Here is a 12,569-nt window from a genome sequence, read left to right on the forward strand (position 1 = left end):
GAAGAACTAACATTTATTTCAGCATGAACAAAATAAGCCAGATAAAAGTATATCTGACTGTAATCCCAGTGGCTTGGGAGGCTGAGACAGAAGGATTGCGGGTTCAAAGCTAGCCTCAGCAACAGCGAGGCACTAAGCATCTCAGTGAGACCCTGTCTCTAAATAAAATACAAAATAGGGCTGGGGATGTAGCTCAGTGGCCGAGTGTCCCTGAGTTCAATCTCCAGTACCAAAAACATAAGAATATCCAAGCTTAAGTAAACTGATGTTAAACATCTAAATAAACCTGTTTGTCAATAATAAATCATTTAATTTCAGTTGAGTTAAGTCCAAAATATTTTTGTCATGAACATCTATAGTCAATAATTTCTCTCCTGGGTTGGGGTTTGTGGCTCAAAGGTAGAGCACTCGCCTAGCATGTGTGAGGCACTGGGTTTGATCCTCAGTACCACATAAATATAAAAATGAAAGATATTGTTACCACCTGTAAGTAAAAATTAAATATTTAAAAAAGTAATCATTTCTCTTCTAATCTCTAATATATGCCTTCTCCTGGAAATGATGCCAATTTTTAAAAACTGGTAATTGAGATCCAGTAAAGTTGCATGAACTGACATGAAAAACTTACCAGTTCCCTTCACCAATGACTCTTTTTGTTTGATTACCAAAAAATACACCAGTATTTTAAAAATGCCAATAGTGCTGGGGCTGGGGTTGTGACTTAATAGCAGTGCACTTGCCTAGCATGTGTGAGGCACTGGGTTCGATCTTCAGCACCACATATAAATAAATAAATAAATAAATAAATGGTATATCAACAACTAAAAAATATTTTTTAAAATGCCAACAGTGCATAGACTAGAAGACTTAATGTTGTTAGAATGTCAATAATTCCAAGGTTATCTACAGATTTAGTGCAATCTCTATTAAAATACTAATGACTTTTTTGAGGACATTAAAATATCTGTCTCCATCCTAAAATTCATATGGGATCTCAAGGAACCCTTGTATAACCAAAACGATCTTAAAAAGGAATCTTAAAAAGATTCGTGTTTTCTGATTAAAAAGCTACAGTAATCAAAATGTATGTAACTGGTGTAAAATAAATCCAAAACCAAAAACAGACAGATCAATGAAATGGAATAGAAAACCTAGATATAAACCTTTATATAAATGGTCAAATGATTTTTGACAAAGGTGCAAAGTCCATTCAATGGTGAAGGGACTGTCCTTTTCCACAGGGAAAACTGAATTTTCACATGCAAAAGAATGATATTGGACTTTTACCATAACTCATATACAAAAATTGACCCAAAATGGATTCAGAAGCTAAATGTGAGTACTAAAATAATTGTCTCTGGTTGCAGAAGTAATTGATCCTACATGTAGAAAACCCTGAAGAATCTACTAAATAGGAGGCAGGAGGATTGCAAGTTCAAAATCAGCCTCAGCAACTTAGCAAGACCCTGTATCAAAATAAAACATAACAAGTGGGGAATGTGGCTCAATGGTTAAGGATCCCTAGATTTAATTCCCTGTACCCCCTCCCCCCAAAAAAAAAAATCCACCAAAAAGTGGTGAGAATAAACAAATCCAGTGAAGTTTCAGGATAAAAAAATCAACATAAAAAATCAGTAGCATTTCTTTATATTACAATGAAATATCCAACAAGGAATTCAAGAAAACAATTCAATTTATTCTATTGTGAAAAAAATATGCAATACTTAAGAATAAATTTAAAGAAAGATCTGTAAGCCATAAATTATAAGACAATGATGAAAGAAATAGAAGATGACAGAAATAAGTGGAAATATATTCTATGACCCTGGATTAGAAGAATTAATGTTGCTAAAATGTTTATACCACTTAAAGTAATCTATAGATTCAAGGTAATACCTATCAAAACTCCAATAGCATTTCTCACTAAAATAGAGAAAACAATGCTAAAATCCACATGGAACCACAAAAGAACCTAAATAACCAAAGACATCTTAAAAACAAAGAACAAAGTTGGAAGCAGCACATTTTCTGATTTTAAATTATACTACAAACCTATAGTAATCATAATAACTGGGTATTGGCATAAAACAGACACATAGATAAATGGAACATAATTGAGAGCCCACAAGAAAACTTAGACATAATATACAATCAACTAATTTTTGACAAAGGCCACAGAACACAGTGAAAAAAGTACAGTCTCTTAAAAAAATGGTGTTTGGAAAACAAAACATCCACATGCAAAACAATGAAAATGGACCCTTATTGTACAACACACACACAAAAATCAACCTAACATATGTAGAAGACATATGTAGAAGTGTAATAATTGAAACAATAAAACTCTCAGAATAATAAAATAGGTCACAAGCTCCTTGACATTGCTCTTGGCAATGATTTGTTTTAGATAAGACACCAAAAGCACAGGCAACAAAAGCAGAAATAAATGGAACTACATAAACCTAAAACGTTTCTGCAGAGCAAAGGAAGCAATCAACAAAATGAAACCAACAACACACATAACAGGAGAAAAATATTTGCAAACCATATATCCAATGAGAGATTAATATCTAAAATATTTACAACTCTATAGCAAAACTCCCATAGCCTAGTTTAAAAAGGGCAAAAGACCTGAACAGACATTTTTTTCAATGAAGACATACAAATGATGATCATATATATGAAAATGTGCCCAGCATCTCTAATCATCAGGGAAATGCAAATCAAAACCACAATGAAATATCATTTCACAGTGTTAATGGCTATTATTAAAAAAGGCAAAAGATAGCAAGTGTTGATGAGGATATGGGGAAAAGGGAACCATTATATATTGTTGGTGAAAATGTAAATTGTTAAAGCCATTAGGGAAGATAGTATAGAGGTACCTCAAAAAATAAAAATAGAACTGCCAGCAATCCCACTTCTGGGTATATATTCAAAGAAAGTAAAATTATATCTAAAGAGATATATGTACTCCCCTGTTCATTGCAGCTTTATTCATAATAGCCAACATATGTAAATAACCAAAATGTCCATTAATTGATGAATGTTAACACAGGGTGTATTTACATATACAACAGAATATTATTCATCCTTAAAACAAGGAAACTCTCTCACTTGCAATGACATGGATGAACCTGGAGGAAACTATGTTAAATAAAGTAAGTCAGACACAGAAAGATGATTACTGTATGACTTCACCTCTATGTGGAATTAACAAAGTCAAACTCTTTAGAAACAGAGAATAGAATAGTGGTTACCAGGATGGGAGATGTTGGTCAAAGGGTACTCACTTTCAATGACAAGATGAATAAGTTCTGGAGACTTAATGTATAGCATTGTAACTATAGTTAACAATAATTTATACTTGAAATTTGCTAAGATGGTAGATCTTAAGTATTTTCACCCCCAAAAAGGTAACTATGTGAGGTATGGATATGTTAATTAGCTTGATTGTGATAAATATTTTACAATGTACATATATATCAAAATATCACATTGTTGGCCTTGAATATATAAAATATCAATTATATACTTCAATAAAATTTTTAAAAGATCTTGTTTACAAAATATTGAAAGGTGTTTCTGATTCAATACTAAGAAAACAACTATTAAAAATGAGCAAAAGAGGGCCGGAGTTATAGCTCAGTTGAGTGCTTGCCTCTCATGTGTGAAGCAGTGGGTTCGATTCTCAGCACTGCATATAAATAAGTAAATAAAATAAAGGTCCATCAACAACTAAAAATATTTTTAAAAGATCTGGAAAAACATTTCACAAAAAGGAACACATGAATGACAAGCTTATGAAAAATGTTCAACATTATTAGCCATTATAAAATGGTGATTAAGGCCAAAATGTGATATAATTCCACCTATTAAATGAAAAGAGGCTAAAAATATTCAATTTGTGTCAGAATACAGAGGAACTGGAACTCTCATATATTGCTGGTTGAAATGTGAAATAAAAATTATAACTATTTTGAAAAATGAGTTTGGCAATTTCTTGAAAAGTTAAACATATACTTTACCATCTAGACTAGCCATTTCATTTCTAGGTCTTTACCAAAGCAAATGAAAGCATATGTACATAAAAAGATATGCACCTGGATGGTCATAGCAGCTTTATTGAATTATCCCAAACTGGAAACCATCAAAATGTCCATAAGCAGGTGAATAAACAAATTGTGGCATACTGGTCACAGAATTTAAAAAAATGAACAATAGCTACATGCAACAACATGAAGGGACCTCAAGAAATTATGGACAGAAGCCAGAATGAACAAGAATCAGTGGCATATACCTAAAAGTCCAGCTACTTGGAGGCTGAGGCAGAAGGATTACAAATTTGAAGTCAGTCTGGGCAACTTAACAAGACTCCTTCTCAAAATAAAATTTAAAAAAATCAGGTGGGGTGGGGCTGCAGTTGTAGTTTAGCAGTAGAGCGCTTGCCTAGCATGTGTGAGGCACTGGGTTCAATCCTCAGCACTACTTAATAATAATTATTATTAAATAAATAAAATATTATAATAAGTGATATCCCCTCTCTTCCTACACATACATACACACACAAGTGAGCAGGGGAGCAGAAGTAGCTCAATAGTAGAACACTTGTCTAGTATGTTCAAGGTCTTGGATTCAATCACCAGTACAGGGGTAGGTGGAGAAAGAAGTCAGACTAAAATAAATAATGCTGTATTTCATTTATATAAAATTCTAGAAAATACAAACAATGTATAGTGGCATTTCTTGATTAATAGTTGTCCAATGAAGGAGAGATAAGAAGGCTATTAATAGTCACAAGGAACTTTTAGAGTTGATAAATACGTTTATTATCCCGATTTTGGTAATGGGTTCATAAGCATATGTGTGTGTGTGTGTGTGTGTGTGTGTACATGCACATTGTGTATGTATAGTCAAAACTTCTTGAATTGTATACTTCTTCCAAATATATGCACTGGATTGTAACTTTAATAAAATTGTTTATTTTTTATCCCAATACTGGGATTGAACCCAGAGGTACTCTACCACTGAGCTATATTCTGGGCCCTTTATTTATTTTTTCCATATTTTTGTAGGTATAGGGTAGTTTTGATTTGTATTTCCCTAACTGCTAATAATGTTGAATATTTTTCATGTATTTGTTGGCCATTTGTATTTCTTTTGAGAAATATCTATTAGTTCATTTGCCTATTATTTAATTGGGTTATGGGGGGTTGTAGTTTTTGAGTTCTTTATATATTCTGGATATTAATTCTCTGTCAGAAGAGTAGCTAGGCAAAGATTTTCTCCCATTCTATAGGTTCTCTCTTCACATTCTTAATTGTTTCCTTTGTTGTGCAGAAACTTTTTAATTTGATATCATTCTATTTATTAACTCTTGGCATTCATTTCTGAGTTTTAGGGGTCCTAATGAGAAAGTTGTTACCTGAGCCTCTATGCTGGAGTGTTGACCCTACATTTTCTTCTAGGAGTTATATAGTTTCTGGTCTAATTCCTAGGTCTTTGATCCATTTTTGAATTGACTTTTTTGTAGGATGGGAGATAAGGATCTAGTCTCATTCTTCTACTATGGATAATAAGTTTCCCAGCATCATTTGTTTAAAAGGCTGTCTTTTCTCCAATGGATGATTTTGATACCTTTGTCAAGGATCAGATGACTGTAGATGTATGGATTTCTCTCTATGTCTTCTCTTCTGTATCAGTGGTCTATTGTGTGTGTGTGTGTGTGTGTGTGTGTGTGTGTGTGTGTGTGTGTTTGTGCTAGTACCATGCAGTTTCTGTTACTATAGCTCAGTAGTATAATTTCTTTGGCTATTCTTGGTCTTTTGTTCTTCAAAATGAATTTTAGGATTGTCTTTTCTAGTTCTGCATAGAAAGCTATTGGTATTTTTGATGAGGATTGCACTGAATATGTATTTTTGGTCTTGATAGTATAGCTGTTTAAACAATATTAATTCTGCCTATCTATAAACATGGAGGGGAGGTCTTTCCATCTTCTTGTGTTTCCTTCAATTTCTTTCTTCAATGTTCTATACTTTTCATTCTGTAATGAAAGGTCCTTTACCTTCTTGGTTAGATTTATTGCTAGGGTGTTTTTATCAGGTTATTGTAAATGGGATTGTTTGCCTGATTCTTTCTTAGTAAATTCATTATTGATGCATAAGAAAGCTATTGATATTTGTATGTTGATTTTGTAACCTGATATTTTGCTGAATTTGTTTATTAGTTCTAGCAGTCTTCTGGTGGAATTTTTTGGATCTTCTTAGTATCACACCATCTATAAACAATGGTTATTTGACTTCTTTCTTTTCTATTTGTATCCCTTTGATTTTCTTCTCTTGCCTAATTGCTCTAGCTAAGCCAATTTCTAATTTTGAGACAGTTTCACTAAGTTGCTGAGGCTGACCTCAAACCTGAAATTCTCCTGCCTCAGCCTCTGAGTAGCTGGGATTATAGACATGTGCCATTGTACTTGGCCAATAAAGTTGTTTTTTGAAAATAACAAAATAAAGGAGAATTGGGTATTTCTTGGCATGATTCCTAAAAGAGGGGAGTGAAGGCAACTAGAATGGTCATTATGAACTTAGCTATATCTTGTGTAGAGAATCTTTCATATGGATATTGCTCTAAAGCAATGTTGCATCTCTAAGGAATGTACCAAATAATCACTTCCAGGTTATATCAGAATTTCTGCTCCTTGGGATTAGTTTCATAGAAAATAAAGGGTATGTTTGCTAATTATAGCAAATTGTTTAAATTTATTATTTGTTAGAAATATAGGGCATATAATTGATTCCTTAATGGAATAAGAACTATAATTCTTATAATAGTGGTAGACATATAGATATCACTGAGCTTCTGGTTTGATAATAATGGTCATTTTTCCATTTCAGAATTTGTACATATAAATAATTCATACATATACAGAAAATTCATACATAAAAGGCATCTTGCACCGAATCCTAATTTTAGTCTATAGCTGAAAGACCTGACTCTGGTTGCAATTATTTGCTTTATAGTTTTTAAAAAACACCACTTCAGTATATAGCTGGTTAATCTGCCATTATGAAGTTCCTAAAACTTTTAGAAGCAACTGAGGCCTTGTATTATTTTTCGTCCGTTGTTATAAATAATTACCACAAACTTAGTCCTTAAAACAACACATTTTAGGGGCTGGGGTTGTGGCTCAGTGGTAGAGCGCTTGCCTTTCATGTATGAGGCACTTGGTTCAATCCTTGGCACCACATAAAAATAAAATGGTTATTGTGTCCACCTACAACTAAAACAAATATTTTTTAAAAAAAGATTTAAAAAACATATTTTAATTATTTTCATTTCTGAGAGTCAGAAATCCATGAAAAGCTCAAATGGGAATTGTGGTTAGAGTCTCATAAATCCAAAGTCTAGGAATTGTCCATTCTGCTTTCTAATCTGGAGAATGTAGGGGAGAATCCACTACTAGGTTCAGTCAGGCCATTGTCAGAATTTAGTTCTATGAGGTTCTGGGCCTGAGGTCTCATTTCCTTGCTGGTTGTTGACTGGTATATTTTCTCAACTCCTAGAGGCCACCAGCATTCCTTGGCTCATGGTTCACTATATCTTCAGAGTCAGCAATGGTGTGTTAAGTACTTATTATATTTTAAATAGTTCTGATTTCCCTTCTGTATTCTTTTTTAAAATTTTATATATATATGACTTGTAGATTAACACACAGTATGTTTATTTATTTTTATATGGTGCTGAGGAGCGAACCCAGTGCCTCACACATGTAAAGCAAGTGCTTTACCACTGAGCTACAGCTCAACCCACTTCTACATTCTTAAGGGCTCATGTGATTATGTTCATGTGATTATAACAGGCTCACCCAGATAATTCAGGATAATCTCCCTATTTTAAATTTAACTGATAAGTAACTTTATATACGCAAAGTCCCTTTTGCTATATAAGGTAATATATTCACAGTCCCAGAGATTAGAGATTACATTGTAGAATTAGGGGACATTATTCTGCTTATCAAAGGCCCCAAAGTCAAATGACTGCCTGAGAGCCCATGGTCATTTAGTTAATAGCAAGAACACATCCCTCTATACCACCTAGTACTTCTTCCTGATATATATGCATAGCACACGTCACATAGTATTTTTAACATATTTTTAGATGTAGATGAACACAATGCCTTTATTTTATTCATTTATTTTTATGTGGTACTGAGGATTGAACCCAGTGTTTCACATGTGCTAGGCAAACACTCTACCACTGAGTTTCAATCCCCTCCCCTGTTACATTGTATTTTAATAAATCATTCCTTTAAGGCTGGGGATATAAGTAGATTGGTAGAGCACTTGCCTAGCATGCACAAGGCCCTGGTTTCAATCACCAGCACCATATACACACACACAAAAAAAATCATTCCTTCAATGCCTGTAAATGGGCTCAGTGTTAGTAAAAATTGTCCTTCAATTTACTCTTAGCCAAAGCACAAAAGTGATGCTGATAAAACTATTAAAGAAGCTAAAGACAGCATCTTGATTGTGTCCACAACAGACTACTAATCTCATGTAAAATAGTGAATGTGAATTTCATTCTGAAGGCATACAGCTCAACTTGGGAAATTAATTCTAATGTTTTTTCAAAAGTAAAAACAGCTAAATTCTATTGACTATCATGTTTGAGGAATTTTATATCAATTTATTTAATCTGCAGGCAATCCAAATAGGTAAATACTATTAGTGTATAGTAAACTGAAGCATATATTTAGTTTAAACAATTTACATGAGATTAAGCACCTGCAAAGTGGAGGAACTAGGACTTGAATCCATGTAATCTGACTCTAGAATTCACATTATTAACCATCAATCTATGCCAGATGAATATGTAAATTAAAACAACAGAATGAGCTCAATTATTTACCTCAAAAGTAATAGAATAAATATATAAGAATAAACTACAATTGGAAAATATATTTTCAGTGGCCAAAATCTTTGAAGGGTTTCTGTAAATAAAAGCAAATGCAATTAGACTGTTGGAAAATCAGTGATGCAAATACTAAAGCCCACAGAAACAAAAAGGGGTAGTGTTAGATAATAGCTAACCCCCCCCCAAACAAAATATCCTAGGAATACCCACAAAGTGGGAAATCAGAACAATTGATGATCATCTTCAAGGAACTAGTCCAATTCCCTGTTGTGTGCATAAGGATTAGAGCCCACTGAAGTTTGAGCCCATGTTCTACTGTCAAATACCATTCTAAATAATATAAAGGATCAGTTATGGGGGTCCTTCTAGCATAAGCATAAGATTCTGGGAGATTGAAGACTTGACTAAAAGGACCATGAGAGAAGAAAATCAGCACAGTAGTGAAAATCCTCATCTGGCAAAAGAATACATTTCCTACTTCCCACAGCAAAGTGGTGGTAGAGGATTAGTGTTCCTAGCCCACTGTAATGGCTGACTTCTAAATCTGTCCTATGCTTCCTAGTATTCACAACCTTGTATACTTCTTTCCCCTTGAATCTGTACTGGTTCTGTGACTTAATTTTAACACTGCATGACTTCTGATGCTAAGACATAAGAAGTCTTATAGCTTTTTCCTGGGCTCTTGGAACTCTAGGTAAAGATAACCATGATATAAGAAGTCCAACTACCTTGAGGATGCCATGCTGTGAGGAATTATTGTTAGACAAACAATGAGAAAGATGCCTGAATAGCCTCCAGCTGTTCCAACCATTCCCAGATTAGGCCACAGGCATGGGAGTGAAGAAAATATATTAAATACTCAGCACAGCTAAGCTTTTAGAATCAAAAAGTTTAGAATCTGAAGTTCAGATGACTCTAGCAGTAGCCCTTATCTGACTACAACCCTATGAGATCCCAAACAACAACCACCCAAGTTGAACACAATAAATCTATAGAACTATGACACAATAATAAATTAGTGACTCATAACACTAAGTTTTAGAAAAGTGCCTGGCACAAAGCAAGCCTCAAATAATTGATAGCTATTATAAAGATGATGAAAGTTCCTACTAAGTCCAATATTCAAAACCATTATTTTTCTCAATCCTCATTTGTTACTGTTCAAATAAATTCTATACATGCATTTTATATTATTTACTAGCAGCTCTTCCTGGACTCTGTATCACTCTCATGTCTGTTGCTACCTATCTATGTTCTTCTTCTGCCTTCCTGTTCCCATTGCCACCCATAACCAATTATAAATCCTTAGTCTTCCTTCATTATGTCTTTCACTTGTTTCTACTTTTTCATTTCCTATTCTGGAATCTCTGAGAAAATATGATGCCTTATTTGTATAGTTTACAACAGGAGTTTATTTGTATAGCTTATGGCTTCATTGTGGACATGTTGAAAAAAAAAGATAGTTCCTCAAGATAGTGAGTAATTTGCCAGCCTAACACTAAGATGGGTAAGAAAACAAAAATTGCAAGAGGCAGTTAACCAACTCAAAACAATATTAATTTAATGCCAAATATGTAGTCATGAGATTCAATGGTTTTGTCTTCATAAATCATCCACTAATTAGACCCTCTTTGTTGATAGAAAAATATTCTATTGGTTTCATAATTATGAGCCAGTATTTCCCATTAGGCTGTAAGCTCTTTGAAACCAGGGACAGTATATTATTTAATCTCTGTGTTTTCACTGCCCAGCAACAAAATGGTATTTTACTGTAGAAACTCAGATGTGAAAAAAATGAATTTCTACTACTATCAACTTAGTTCAGGCTCTGATCACTTCATATTGAGCTACTTGCAACAACTCTTAATTAATCTCCCTACTCTTAACTGTCCCTCTCATTTTCTTACATATTATTGCTATTGGCATAATAGCATGTCACTATCCTATTTGAAACAACTTTCAATAGGTCCCCCTTTGCCTCCATCACAGTCTTTTAACATGATATCAACTCTGATGTATACTAACAACTGTATGTTTGATTAAACTCTTTATATAAAATCTAAGCTACAGCCTCTTTGATCTATTAATCATCATATTCTGAATAGACCATGTTGTTCCCATACCTACTTATGCTAAAGCCCATCCTACAAATGTCCAAACTTCTCCTTTCCATTTACTTAAATCCTACCCCACCTTCACAGTCTAGATCAAGTCACACCTTCATAGAAGCCTCTATGATGTTACCAGTCCATAATGGCAAGGTCTTTTCCTGCATTGCCTTAATTGTTTTCTTTACAAATACCTCTTTCTGGAAAGCAAGATTTATAAGTTTCCTGAAAGCAGTGCCTATGTCTTCCACATGGTGCCCTTTGCTTAAAAGATGCTAAATATTTTTTTAAATACCTTTAGTTATGGATGGCACAATACTTTTATTTTATTTATTTATTTTTAATGTGGTGCCGAGGATCAAACCCAGTGCCTCAAACACACTAGGTAAGCGCTCTAACACTGAACTACAGCCTCAGCCCCTAAAATATGCTAAATATTTTATTGGACAAAATTATTATACCCAAACCTGCCTTGTGCTCAGTCTGACCTTCCTGCCAAAAATTCCTAGTCCTTTACCTATGTAAATCTAATCCATTTCTAAATTCCTACCTCTTCAATAAAGCATTTTCTGATTAATAGTAATCTTTTACTCTCTCCTCTAAATTTATATAGTTTATCCCTTATACTATACATTTCTCAAATCTTGCATTTTATTGTTAGTTAATTGATCAAATATATATGTTTAATTTACCAGAGCAGGCTGTAATTTCATTAAGAGGAATGTCTATTTCACATGTTCCTGTTTATCTACAACCAAACCTCAAACAAAATGTCATACTATGTACATTTTCATTGATAAAATAAGCTTCAATGTACCAAATGTGCTAAGGAAAATTGAACTCTAGAGAAATCAATCATTTAAAAATCCAACTCCTCTTCCCATGTCAAACACCCTAAAAACATGTCCACCAAAAGACCCAAACCATCTATCCCAAGAAAATATACTGAAGATTCACGAATTAAGTATATTTTCTGTGCCACCTTCATTTCCTACATACTGGATCTATGATTCCTAAAAATAAATTCATTTTAAAATTTTCAGTACAATAAAATCTTCGAATGTCCATAGAGTATATCATATGGATGTTTAAACTCAAACAGAAGAGGAGATGAAAGACCTACTGTAATAATTCTTATCAACAGATAAGATAGTAGCTGTCACCTGGGAATATCCATTTGAACATCATTAATGAAAATCTCAGGGGCCAGTGAATATTTGCTTTAATTTCTTTGTGGCTAATGATAACTTTTAAATCTAACTCATGAAGGAATCGTTATTGAGAGGATGGAACTCTCAGTATTGAACCTATCTTATTTTCTATACATCTAGCATGCCATTTCTGCAACTTCAAGTACTTGTATTAGAAGGATATATTTAATTTACTTTTAAATTTTTACTGTATTCCTAAGTATGAATTTACTGTATCTTTGGGCCAAAAATTTGTTGGAGACAAGCAATTCCTATTTTTATAATTTAAGTCTATAGGAATATATCTGCCATGTCAAATTTTCTCTGAGTAGAACTTTTCAGGAATTCATTTAAT

General features: G+C 33.4%; 1 protein-coding gene across 1 annotated transcript in view; it reads right to left on the minus strand.

The window, feature by feature from the left end:
• Positions 1-12,569, minus strand: part of Tex11 (testis expressed 11) — a 289,052-nt gene that overhangs the window by 134,121 nt on the left and 142,362 nt on the right. The window lies entirely within an intron of this gene.

The sequence above is a fragment of the Ictidomys tridecemlineatus genome, chromosome X (genome assembly GCF_052094955.1).
Source record: "Ictidomys tridecemlineatus isolate mIctTri1 chromosome X, mIctTri1.hap1, whole genome shotgun sequence".
NCBI lineage: Eukaryota > Metazoa > Chordata > Mammalia > Rodentia > Sciuridae > Ictidomys > Ictidomys tridecemlineatus.